Here is a 14,133-nt window from a genome sequence, read left to right as displayed (position 1 = left end):
AATGTATATCTTTTTCATAAAATTCCACTTAGTCTTTTAAAAGTCATATTGAGTTGAGGCATTCTGAAGTTTAGGGAACTTACTGTTCCTTTAGAAGTCAGTCATTGCCTGAGATTTGAAAAAGAAAGTTATTTATGAGCCAAACTAATATCTACTGAAGTTGTGATTCAACATATTCTCAGAAAGATGAATCAAATTTGATTAAGCTGAAACTTAAGGGGAAACAACAAACTTTACATAGAACTAATCTTAAATTTTTAACATTAGAGATCATTAATGTAAAGGTTGCTCTTTAATCCAACAAGTTTAGAATAAATATCTGCTAAGAACAATGGAAAAAAAAAACCCTACCTTTGTATAAATTACTTACGAACTTATTTCTAAAAATATACATTATGCTTGGGCTGGAGTGATAGCACAGCAGTAGGACATTTGCCTTGCGTGCAGCCAGCCCGACCAGCTGGGTTTGATTCCTCTGACCCTCTCAGAGAGCCTAGCAAGCTATGGAGAGTATTCAATATGCCAAACACAGTAACAAGAAGTCTCACAATGGAGAAGTTACTGGGCCCGCTCAAGCAAATCGATGAACAATGGGAGGACAGTGTTTGTTTGTTTGTTTTATACATTATGCTTACATATCCTTAAATATTATGTATATTATACATACTGTCCACACTTTGTTTATCTTTGTTTTTCAGTAAATATTTGAATAGCAAAGAATTATAAATATTGGCAGATACCTTCTGAAATTTTCACTGTATAACTTTCTAATTGTGTTATCCCTTAGAAGAATGGCTGACATTCAAATGATATATTTTAAAATTTGACTGATTTATGCTGGCTTAGCTCTCCTGCTATGCTAAACACTTTTAGTGGTTCTCCATTTACTAACAGAGAAGTCATGAATTAAACCTAGTTCTGAGATAAATCTGTTTCCTCTGGTCATTTTCACTCAGGTACAGGACATTACAAAACAATCTGAGACAGTAGCTCCTTTCAATAAAATTAAGTGCAGCTACTTTAAGATCACAGACCATATCATCTGCCCTCTCCAAACAGCTTACTCTTGTCACTCTGGGACTACTAATCAAAACCTAATGTGGGAGTGCCATGACTTAAGAGCATGCCCAAAACTCCACTTGTTTTAACATCTCTAAGTCATTCAAAGACATTTCCACCTCTAGTGCCACCCCAAATCTGCTGCTTATGGGTTCTCACTTATTAGTATAGGATTAATTTTTTTTGTTGTTATTCTATCATGGACACATTACAGCACATTGCTATTCAATATTTTTTTTCTTCAGCCACCCCTTCTAATGGCAGACATAAACTATTAAAGTGTTTGGACAAAACACTTTATTCTTTACACAACTCTGAATTAAGCCAGCTCTTCCTTCTGACAGAAGATAATGACCTTATTTGGCATCAGGATCTTTCTAGAATAACAGATTCTAGATAGGTTATGACCTTGGCTTGGTATCTTATAGACCACATACACAGAACAGTGTGTTAAATCTATGTTTTATTAATGAGAAAGTTGAAGCAATGAGGAGTTAATTAAATTGCTAACTTCATGTTATTAGTACTTTGTTTAAATTAGTGTTGCCATTCAACTTTACCAAAAGAACTTTAATGCAGAGGCAAGTTTAGTATCTTAGTTACAGTCATACTTTTAGTTATCCAGAAGACAAATACCAGGACTGATTGTCTAGGTGGTGAAAGGCATAGTTATGGAAATAAGTATTCATGAAGTGAGGTATTGCTATCCTACCATACTTACGTTTTGATTACTCAAAAATTTTATTTTAATAAAATAAAATTGTATTAAAATATATTCCATCAACATGTTAAACCATATGAGGCCGACATTCCTCCACCAGGTATAATAGGAATTTTAGTGGGTATTATCACTGAGATGAAACCATCACACTGTCTGTAACTCCCCACACTGTATTAGACAAACAATATAAATGACATCATTTAAGTAACAATATAACACCCCTCTTCTAGAAACACTTACATTCTTGTCCAATAGTATGTATACTTTTAAGAGATTCTTAATCATATACATATATATTTAATTTTTAATCACATCTATTCTCTCATCTCCTGAAGGTGTGAAAGATACTCAAAACTAAGTGATCCATAGCTCTGGACTAAGATAATGATTGTAATAATTGGACAATTAAGTTATCTAATTGCCAGAGCATTGGCTGTGCTTAAAGGAAACGGCAATAGAATGTTCATGCAATATGATATCATACTGTATTATGTGATCAGCCCAGAATTCTGTTAGTTAGTCTTTGGGAGTTTTGGCCATTGAAAAAAAGATTTGAAACTTTAGAAAGAACATATGTGTTATGGCCAAGGTGAAATAAAAATGAGTATGAATAAAATGAAGAATCATTAATACCAACTGAGTGCAATTTTTTGAAGTCATTTTTAGTGGTATTCTAAAGATCAATAATTTGATCAATAATTTGCTAAGATTCCTACAGTACCAACATACCCAAGAAATTTAAAGACTATGTAAATCTATGTAATTAAAAGGCATGATCTTTTAATCACTCTTATAAGCCAGGTAAAAGAAATAGCATCATAAAAATTGTTGTAAATTCCTGAGAATTAGCTAACTTAGCAGAATGCAATAGCAATTTTAAGAAAAATGTATGGTATATTGTGGTTTAAAGAGTCAATATTTAGCTAAAAATCTTAACTTTTTCTTTAGAAAGAAAATTTTAAAAATTTTTAAAAATTTATAACCAAAAGGTTTTTAAAACCCTTTTTTCTTTAAATGGTGCTTGAGGATTGAAGCTTGCAAATATCAAATTCTTGATTATGATGCATCCTTACATAGAACTTACTTGTTTTCTGTCCTTTAGTTCTTTAGTATTTAAGTCAGATGCCAGAAGCACTGACATTATCATTGAAGTTATACATACATAAGTAAACAAAAACAACTAAACTATACCAATGCAGAGTTTAGATACTTACTTATTAATATTAGAGCTTTATGTGAGAATTTTAGCTTTAGGTTTTTAGAAACATAAATGCAATTTCATAGCTTTATGTTTTTCTATTGAATTTGTGAGCAAAAAAAAAGTTAAAAGCTTATTTATAGTCCATGGTTTTTCTGAGTGTACATGCCCTTTCTTCACTTGCTGATGACCCATGATTTTAGGTTTATGTAATGTTGATGAGATCACCAGAAAACAAGTCAAATTACTGCAAAACTAAATGGTAGCTAGGTCATCTTTACCACAGATGTACGGATATTATATTTACACTTGTAGGACTATAAAAAATTTAGAAATTTAAATTTCATTTTCATCTTTAAAGACTTTGACATACTTTACCTTCATTACTTGCATTCATTTCCAGTTTGAGCTAAGATCAAAGTGCCAACGTGCATAATTTTATTCCTCTAGAATATTCTAAATTATGTATTATGCCTATGAAAATAGAAGAAAAGTCACTAAATATATAAGCACCATTCCTCTGATTTTCAATTCCCTGGAGGCAATCTTCATTTTTATCTCAAGTATTTAGTGTGTAATAATGAAACCACCAATGACAATACAAATACAAAAGAATGCGCATCCATTAAGGATTACAGCACTAAATCTGGTTGCGAAGTCACTTAGTTCATCCTTCGTGTGCTGTTTTTATAAAGATTTCTTTCATAGTTTATGTTGGTTTCAATCAGGGAGAGTTAACTAGGTAGAGAGGCTTCGTGAATATATTTGAAGGAAAAAACCGCAATCTGTATATTGTATTATGCAATACTGCGTAATGACATTAACCACAAAATATCTAGTAAATCTCTAAAATTTTGCTAAAATACTTGAAATAAAAAGTGATGCAACTTTTATTCTTTTTGATCTTAAACACTTTCAATTAAGCCACATTTTATTTTTAACTTAAAAACTAATATTATACACACAATCTAATTAACAAAATCCAAATCATTTTTTGTGTGCTATTCACAATGAACTCTGGAATGTAAGAACTGTGACCTTATTTTGAAGTAATGTAAATGTTATAACGTGGTTAAAGGGCTTGTTTTTAAAAGAGTTATTAGTGGACTACTCTCAAATTTGGATAAAATTAATTATTTTCGATTGCTAGGTAAAAGGATCAACTACAAAGTACATTACTTTAAGCAAGTTGTATAATAATGTACAACTTAAGGACAATTATGAGTATGAATGCACCTTGTGTGAGACAATTTTAAATAATTTAGCATTTTAATAAGTCACAATTATAATTGTATCCTAATAGGATAAGTTGATTATAAGACTTACAAAAATCTTACATAACTTATGGCACTGACATATATTTTGATGGGAGTTATAATAAACTGCAAGGAGAGATTTCCTTGGGAAAGGTATGTAGATGAATTGAAAATATTGATTTACTATGGCATAGGCATTGATTAAAATAATATCTAACACTGTTTATACAAAGGTTCTGTGTTACAGCTAGAAGAGTGTCGAATAGTGTTAATGATTCATTTAGAAAACAGAATCAATTTGGTGTATTCAACTCATTTCATTTTTTTAAAAAAATCTCCTCAATTGTTCTAACAAAGTTTTATTAATTTACTTTTTATTTACACGTCCTGTATTTCACAGGACACAGGTGAACCTCAGTAATTTTAGAGAAAGGTACGATCCAAGTGTTATATGGCATATTATACCTTAAGAAAATATCAGACTATAGAGAATTTTTAGGCCCCAAGATAACATTACAAAACCTTGAAAAAAACCTATGAATGAATGCGATACTCTATCTCAAACACTTTATTGTTTGTCAAGCATATGATATTAATGCTTATATTTTAGCTCCATTGTGTCTTATCTTGTATTTAATCCTTGTATAAATGATGCAAATACAAGCAACAAATACTCTGAACATTCAGGTCAAGTTTAATCTGTGACAAACAAAATTAATTTAGACTATAAGACTCCAAGGCACTGAAAAAAATTGATTTATTAGAACTCGGCATAAATACACCTGAAAGGAAACTTAATACCCAGAAGCAAAGATAGCACAAGAAGAACAAATCTATTCAGAGATACATTTTGCTAATAATATTTTACCTTCAATATTCTCTTCAGCATTAACTTGAGTCACTGCTTGAAATCACCTATCATATTTAACTTTAAATATTAGAATGAAAAATAAAAGAGCGCAAAGTCAGCAGAAACAGAGAACCTTTGGAAACCAATTTCCTTAAAAAATATGAAAAGAGGAAGAGTATATTTTATAAACTTATCATCACTGAGCAAAATTGACTTAGGACTTTCCAAGTGACACAATGCTTTTTAAGGAAGCCATTCTCTTCTTTATCAGAGACTCACAAATTTCAAAACAGGCTACCACCCTGTGGTACTAGCTAGAAGCCAGTACTTACCATTTGAAGAAATGGCTTTCAGTGTCGACATCACTTTTAAATCCCATATTCTTTCCTAACCATGTCGCAAAGCATACCTGAATTAAACTAACATACTCTCACCATTCATTTATAATTTTCAACCTTATGAACTTCAAACTGTCTTTCCACACTAATGAGAATTCTCAATCATATTCACTCCTGGCTAAGTTGTATATTGTTTCTTCCATGGCTGACTCATCCCAATCTACTCCTGTAGCTTATCATTATCTTGTCCACGGAAAAAATGCACAATGAATTCCGAAGAGTGTGCCCACTGACTCGAGAATCTTGAATAAAGTATAAGCATTGTGTCCCAAAGAGCATGATCACAAAGGGATATATTCCAGCCAGTGGGGATTATCTCACCTCCAGAAGTAGCAGGTGAAAAGCCTAACAAATATAACCACAACAACAAATTACAGTAAGCCCTTGCAATGTATGTGCCTTAGAAGACTTTAAAAAAATTGACCAAAAAAAATAAAATAATTTTTACATTATTTTCACAGTTTCTTTTGACAATGGTATGATTTCTCCGCTTAATATTCACTTTATCTTAAGTTTACTAATCTTGCAACTATAAATAAGCATTAGTCTAATTACCTTCACTTTGAACAAAGAAGTAGCCTTATTATAGTATGCTGTTAATAAGAAACTGAGACCTTTCTGACTGAACACCCTCCCTTTCTACCTCAAGACAGGTGTTCTGCATATATGCAAATGTTGCAGACAGATGGCTTTTTATGCTTTACCCACTATAATATTAAGATCTTTCCCTCTTCATTAACAGTCCAAATATTATTAGTGCAGCCTCTACTCATTACATTAAAAAAATACCTTCAGTAAGATAATCTACTATGCATATGTCAAAGTAAGGTGAGAAAACAACTCAAGTTCAACAAAACTTCCTGTTTCAGTTTCTACCTAGACAGACTCTTAGTTTATAAAGGAAAATGAAAAAAAAAATCACAAGGCAGAACTTCAAGGTACCATAACATTTTAGAAGAACGTGAGTTATTTTATGCATAGGGCATTTCACAAGCTCTATTCTCTTCACTAAAATAATATTTTAGGAATCTGAAATTATTTCTGCACTTCTCACCACCCAAGAATCTGACAGCTTGTATTAAAAATAGAAATCATCAAGGAACTCCCTGGTTAATATCTCCCTTAAGTTTTAAGGCATTCAAATTATTGAGTCTTCTTTCTAAGAATTACTGAAGAGGTTTATGAAAACACGTATCAAATGATTCATATGTAATTCAGTAAAATGATTGATTGTTCTTAGTACAATATATGACTTTTACCATATCCAGCAGCCAGTCTGAACATTTCCAAATATCCTTCTCCAGTATCCATAACCACGCATTGCTCTGTCTTCCATCATGCTTCTTTTATAGCTGAGTGAGGCGCTAGCTCCTTCATTAAATAGCATTAAAAATAGACTGCACTGAACTCCCCAGTGGAGCATGCTCTAACAGGGCTAATGCCATAGTTCTCAAGGTAACCATACTCAGTTGGGATGCAAGAGGAAGTCACTGGGAGACCAGCAATTTCAAAATCTATAGTGCTCACAAACCTATCTCTGTCTGAGCTGAAGGCAGAGAAATCAGCACGTACCAAAATTAAGTCACAGAGAAGCTGAAAGTCAATTTTTAAAGTTGTATCAATTTCTTTAAATATGGTTCACTAAACAAAGCATTCTGGTAAATGGGCATTCATCAAGAGAAACTCATTTGTCTTCGGACAAGTCCAAAGAGGATAAATTAAGGCACATATACATAAATGTCTAAAAATAACTTTTAAAACAAAATGATAATAGTATAGATAATCAAAGACAGTAATAGGTTAGCTTTTAGTATCTCTGTGATAAAGAAATGTATTCCTAAACAAATACATTAAATTCACTTTTTGGAAAATCTCAAAAAACTGTTTGAAATGATACAAAGTGAAATAATGTGACAAGAAAAGACAGGATCAAGCACAAATACATACCTTAAAAATCCACATAATCTGAAAGAGTGCATACATAATTTCTCACATATGATCCACGTGAGGAGTGCAACAGAAGTGGTTATTGATAAGACAGCAGATTATTGAGCTATTTGAACAAAACATAGCTAAAACTCCAGGCTTCCAAAGGACCGCCTTTTGTGAAAAGGATATTAACTAAAAAACCCCACTAAGAATGTTGTGTAAGCCTGTTGGTATCAAACACAGAGGATCAAAGAAGTAGGTGCATTTATTTTAAAGTGTGTGTCAAAAGATTTCCTAACTTTCCATCAAATGTAAAATGATTTCCTGTCATCTCCATTTCTGTTTTCTTAAGGCAATCATAGCAATTTCTATCTCCAGAGTGAGTGAGGAAGGGGATGCAGATCATTTGGATTTATTTATCCAACATTTAAGCAAAATCTGAAACAGATTTCAATTTGGGGGAACACTATTTTTGTTTGGAGAGACTGAAGTGTCATACCTATAAACTTAAAAAGTCATAAATGAAAAAACTTCATGTGTGTATATATGTATATACATATATATATATATATATATATGCACTTGAATCACAGTTCCTGAAGGTGACTTCTAGCCTTGCATTTTATCCCTAGCTGCCCATCCCTGCAACTTAAAATTTTCTCTTTGTTTTTTCTCATGAACTCCCTTATCCTCTATTATACGGAGGAGAACAAGTATTGAACCTTGGAAACCTAATAGCAACCACATCTACTCCAGATGTATTTGTAAGCATAAGCATGCAGTGAGTCCATTTCTATTCTTAAAAAAAAAAAAAACTTTTAAAACACCTATCCAATTCCACTTAATTCTCCCACCATCTACAACCTGAGACAGAAGACATAAAATTGGAAATTTCAATGAAACAGATTTCAAACATATAAAATCGAAATATAAAAGGGGAGCAATCCTCACTCCTCCCCCTGCCCCCCACCCCTCCGAAATTCCTAGGCAGCCTGACCCCCTATCCAGCCAGGACAAACACATCATAACTTTCTGCCTCTTGTATATGTCTCCTTCAAAAGACATAAAAGCTCTTTAAACTTTCCACCAGGTGCCCTGCATAAATCTCTTAAGAACAGAAATGTCCCTTTCAATTGACTTCCAGTTCTCCATTTTTGCCCCATTTAAAGGAGGGGTTAGTTTGCCCTTCCACTTTACACATAAAATCACAAAACAGATACAACGACAGCTCTTCACAAACACAATGGAAAAATGCAAACTATAAATGGTCAGAAAGAAAAGCACAGATAAATGGCAGAGAAGAAGAGAAAAAAAATCACAAAAGGCGCGCAATGTTCACGTCGGAAGACCTTGATTATTACCTTGACGGAACTGTGGACGTGCCCCCAGCGTCTTGGTGTCTTGATTGATTTTTAGTTTAGTTATATATATATCTATATATAGTTTTTGCTTTTTATTAAAATTACTGTTCTCAATGATTGATTTGGCTGGATTGGTTTGCTTTGGCTTGGCTTTTGCTTTTAGTTTTGGTTTGTTTGATTTGGTGGTCGATTTATTGAACTGCTAGTACAAAGGAGCTCTCTGCGGCGTTGGCTGGGATCCTGGCTCGGCCGCGGCGGCCCAGGCTGCAAGGAAGGTGCCGGCGGCGGCTCGGGCTGGCCCGGGCGCTGGGGAGTGGGCGCGCCCCCTCCGGAGTCGGCCAGTCTGTCCCCGCGCGCGTCCGTCGGTCGGACAGCCAGTGGCTCGGCCCCGTGGCTCGGCGCCGGGTGTCCTGGCTCCTCGGGGCTCGGCTCCTGCAGCTGCTACCCTCACTCGCCGTCAGTCCGAGCCTGAGTCGTCGGTCCGCCCCTCCGCGCCGCTCGTGGCCCCCGGAAGGCAGGCAGGGTCCCTCCGGGGTGATCTGTGCCCCCCTCTCGCTCCCTCTCTCTCTCTCTCTCCCACGCAGTGTCCCTCGGGTCGAGGAAGGAAGGCGGAGAGAGCAGGAGTCTCTCTCTCTCTCTCTCTCTCTCTCTCTCTCTCTCTCTCTCTCTCTCTCTCTCTCTCTCTCTCTCTCCTCTTCTCTCTCTCCCTCTCTCTCTTTTTCTCCCCCTCTCTCTTCTCTCTCTTCTCTCTCTCTGCGTTCCGATCTCCTTGTCCCCAGCTGTCGGGCTGCGTCTACCTGTCCGCGCCTCTGTCACACTGTCAGTCCCGCGCCTGACCACCCCCGTCGTCTGCCCCTCGGCGAGTCGCTGCCCTCCCACGCGGCTGGCACAGCCGCTGCAGGTGGCGCCCTGCTCCGCCCCGCCGCCGCGGCCGCCGCTCCCCCGCGGCTGCCCGGGCTGCAGACTCCCGCCCCGCGCCGCGCCACACCCTCGGAGTCGGTGGTCGCGGGGCGCCCGCCCGCGGGGCGCGGAGTTGGCAGAGTCGGAGCGCGCCGGGCGCGCGCGGTGCCAACCCGCCGCAGCCGCTCCCCGCAGCCCCGCAGCCGAGACAAAGCGCGTGAGCCTCGCGCTGGGCAGCAACGAGCGTCGAGCGCGCCGCGGAGACCTGCACGCCTTTCCTCCCCCCCACCCCCCACCGCCCCGCGTCCATCCCACCCCGGCCCCGCCACGCCGACCCCCTTCTGCCCCCACCCCCCAGCCCCCGCCCAGGAGCCCCAACATCCCGCGTACCGCTCCGAGGGGGCGCCTCCGACTCCCGCGGACTCTTGACCCAGCCGAGCTCGCTCCCTTCCTGCGCGCTGCTCACTCTCCAGCCCAACTCCACTGAGAACACCCCACAATCTTAGCCCCGCACCCCGCCCAACTGGAGCCCGCTCTCCAGCTCTCGGGGTTCGCCGGTGGCGAGCAGAGCCCCAAGTCTGGGCTCGCAGAGCCCGGGGCACTCCCCGGGGGCACTGCCCGGCGCGCGGTCCCCCAGCAGCGCTGATTTGCAAAAGGTCCAAGGGCTGCGGAGACTACCCAGGCAGGGCTGGGCGTGGGGCAGGGAACAGAGTTGACATCCGAAGAAATAAAAGCGCTGCATTTCCTGTTTGTTCTGGAGATGTGCTATTTTTATTATCTGTAATTTTTCTCCCCCCATTGTCTCAGGGCACACACTACCAAAAAAAAAAAATGATCCTGGCGGAGCGGGAATACATTTCCGGAATACCGCCCACCCCTCTGGAGAGAACGTGGAGCCCACTTTTTCTACATTATAGGTCACCAGCCAAGATAGCTCCTCTGGCTTTCTGCCCCCAGCTGAGAGCAAGGCATTTGATTCTGGGCTTCTTTGCTAGGTTATTATTAATGTGAAGCAAAATTATAGTTGTGCACGCCTGCATGGAATTGCCAAACCTCATTTTGACACTATCCAGCAATTCGGCTTCTGAAATGTAGTCTCTGGATAACTGTGGATCTGGGGCAATGAACGCCCCATCCCACAATAAACTGAAGAGGAGAAAATCAACTTTACCAGCTGCAATTAGGTACCCCTCCCCCTAAAACAACAAATAAATAAACCAACATATTCTATGTCTTGAAATTTCCCAAGTCTTTCTGGTTTCATTTATTGGCATCCAAGTCTAATAACTAAAATTTTTTTAATAATTTTAATTTTTTAAATATTAAGAGATGGATTTTCCACTTTCTATAAAAATGCAGTTTCAACAGCTGTGGCCATATTAATATATGCTAAGAAAGTGATTAGAAATCCAAAAGATGCTAGGTGTGGTTTTGGAAAATTATAAAAAAAATAGAAAAAGGTTGTACCAGTTCATGGTGAATAGTAATTATTTTCCACATATTACAATTTGTCTCCCTGGGGGATCAGCTCTTACTGGAATAAGAATGAATCTGCTCTATGATATTTCAGGAAAATGGAAGCCTAAAGAATTCAGGACCTTTAACTTAATCTATTTTTGAGCATTTATACTCAGTCTTTTCCAAAAGCATTTTGACAGGAACTTTCTCCCCTCGTTGCAATCACAGGGAATTCAAGGGGCAAGCAATAAAAATGTGTTGTTAACTATCCTTTCTTTCATTTAAACTGTGTACTAAAAAAAACCTTTTCTTTCCTTGGGGAAAATTGTTGTGACAAGTTCTGCTGCATCCTAAATTCATACACTTGGGACTGCATGGGAAGAACAACAGTCTTTCTGATTTTTCTCTGTGCAGGTCTATACCCAAGTGTCTCCTAAATGGATGGAGAACTAATCTACAAACAGGAATCCTTAAAAGCAGATACTCAACACAGTTAGCTTAAAGGAGACTAGACTCTAGAACAGTCAGATGTCAATAAAAGTTCACAAGAAAGATATGGGGGGGCGGATAGGGGACAGAGAAAGAGAGAGAGGAAGGAAGGAAGGAAGGAAGGAAGGAAGGAAGGAAGGAAGGAAGGAAGGAAGGGAGGGAGGGAGGGAGGGAGGGAGGGAGGGAGGGAGGGAGGATGAAAGAAATAAAGAGAAACTGGATTCTGTAAACTAGATTTGAAATTATAAACATTAAATGGAAAAAGAAGAATTTGATAAACCTTCAATACAAACTCCAGTGATTATAAAAAAGAACAAGACAGACCACTTCACCATCTTAAGTGTAGAGACATGATGGCAGCACGTCCTGCAATTTCTTGTGGATTTTAACTTTCATTTACTAAAGAAAGCCTCTCAATGAGGAATAAACATTGATTTGCTTTGATTAAATTTTTCTTCTATTGTTTTACCAACAAACCAGGACCTACAAAAGTCTCATGTTTATTTGAGGCCAGGAAGTTAATTAACATTCAGCTTTCCAACTTAAAATTTTGTCTCCCTCATGTGGGTTTGACATATTCTTGAGGGAATATTAGGCAGGCAGTGAGCAATGAGTGATTGTTCTAGACATTCAGAAAGTGTTTCTATTTTCTTGTGCCTTTGGATTCACTAACTTCCCTAGATGACTGACCCTTCATAAGTTTACTCTCCTAAACTCACTGAAACTGTATCTTCCTTGCTTTAAGCCAGACCTAAAGGCCAATTGCCAATTGCAGAGGTTCTTGGTCACGTAAAGTATCCTGACCTGAATGAATGGTGAAGCAGGGTTGGACTAAGGAACGTGGAGTTGATGCTGCTACACTCTCATCATCAGTGCTCTTAAACTTTACATCATGTTTGAAATCAAAGAGCACATATGTAACCAAGGAATGCCAGCTTGGGGAGTTGAGCTCACCTACACACTGGCAAACATGAAGATTGTTGACAAGCTCCTTTAAACACATATTCCCCTAAGACACTAAATTAGTGCCCTTTAATGAAGCTTCCAAATTGGATTTTCAAAATAAGGCAAATTGCTAAAATAGCCCAGCTACCTTTATAAGCACCTTTTTAGCTGAAGCGAGAAGTACAATTTCCATGCTGTTGAACTTCCATCATTCCTCAACAATTAGGCTGCTAGGAGCTCCCCTTTAGGGCATTCTCCCCCAACTCAATAAAGGCCCACAAATCCCCTAGAGAGACTTCCCATTTGCCCTGTTTCCAACAAAACAGTCTAGGGTCTATTAAACACCAGACTTGGGTTTAAAGCCCTGCAAATCTGTGTGATACAGCAAGGCAGAAAAAGAAGAAAAAGGGAAAGAGAAAAAGATTAGCATTTCAACCAGAAAAGTTTAGCTCCCCATTCTTATTTTGTGCTCAGCCAAAATAACTCTAAAACACATTTTAGAACATCAACAGAAAATGTTACATCATGTATGCATCTGAGCGTGAAGAAATGTCACGATCAGAAACAAAGAGGACTTGGGAGACTAGAAACCAAATGTTCTGATGGCACAGATCCCTTGCCGGGCAGCCATGTTTCCCGGTAGTCTGCAGTGTGCAATACGAGGAAATTAGCTTTGTGAACCTTTTTCGTTCTCACAGGCAGTCCATAAAATGTACACTGGATTGTGCACGTGCACGCATGCGTGCATGAGCACACACACACTGTACACACACACACACACACACACACAGTGACACTTTGCTGGGAAAGCAAACCCAAAAACATGTGCATATTATCTTTTCCTGAAGATGCGACTGAACCTGAGGAGGCACCACGAGAAAGAAAGTGAGGAAATGGACAAGAGAAACGTTTAAGGTACCTGTCACGAAAGCTCTGAGCATCAAAGCAAGGGAGGTGATGGACTCAATTAACATTTGTGGCCATCATCTCACCGGATAAATAAGCCAATGCAGATACATCCTTAGGATTGGGGCATTTGTACCTCTGACCCTCCCAGGGTTTTATGGTTCTTCCTTCTCTCCATTTGCTGCTTGAGGGGCCCACAAGGTGGTTGAGCTGAAGCCTCTGTTATAAGCAGCATGTATCGGTGAAAGATGAAATGGGGCTGTTACCAGCTTCAGGTCTTCCAGCAGAGCACCCACCCTCCCTGGTGGGTGTTAACAAGTCTCCCCAGGGCTTGCCTTGGCATGAACAGTTTTCAGTTTTCCATGGAACTCACTAAAAATGTTCTTGACTTGGAAAATTTGGAGCCAAGATCAAAAGCAGAAACAAAGCAGAAGCATTAGGAGCGTGTATGGGGGAGCAGCAATAAATGTTATCCCCCTTGAAACGCCAGAACCACTACGTAACATGACCTGACATTTACCAACTATTCTATGCTACCCTGCCTCTCATTTTTATGCTCCTGTTCCTAAAATTCAGCATTTTCATCCATAATGGCCACTGCTCCCTTTTCCATACAAAGACAGATAAAGGTTACCAAGTTATTCAGAATTTGGAATAATCTAT

General features: G+C 38.6%; 1 protein-coding gene across 4 annotated transcripts in view; it reads right to left on the bottom strand.

The window, feature by feature from the left end:
* Nucleotides 1-10,403, bottom strand: part of ARPP21 (cAMP regulated phosphoprotein 21) — a 160,629-nt gene extending 150,226 nt beyond the window's left edge. Inside the window, exon 1 of one of the 4 annotated variants that reach the window (XM_056129898.1) lies at nucleotides 10,063-10,403. The gene's annotated coding sequence lies outside the window, so the exon portion shown is untranslated. Of the gene's footprint in view, nucleotides 1-5,416; nucleotides 5,599-6,741; nucleotides 6,881-8,772; nucleotides 9,466-10,062 lie in introns of those variants that run through there. The other 3 variants (XM_056129897.1, XM_056129901.1, XM_056129902.1) reach the window with 3 other exon arrangements.
* Between the last annotated feature and the right edge of the window lie 3,730 nt (nucleotides 10,404-14,133).

The sequence above is a fragment of the Sorex fumeus genome, unplaced genomic scaffold (genome assembly GCF_029834395.1).
Source record: "Sorex fumeus unplaced genomic scaffold, SorFum_2.1 ptg000072l, whole genome shotgun sequence".
NCBI lineage: Eukaryota > Metazoa > Chordata > Mammalia > Eulipotyphla > Soricidae > Sorex > Sorex fumeus.
Note: the sequence above shows the minus strand (reverse complement) of the source record. Positions and strands in the feature narration are given on the sequence as shown.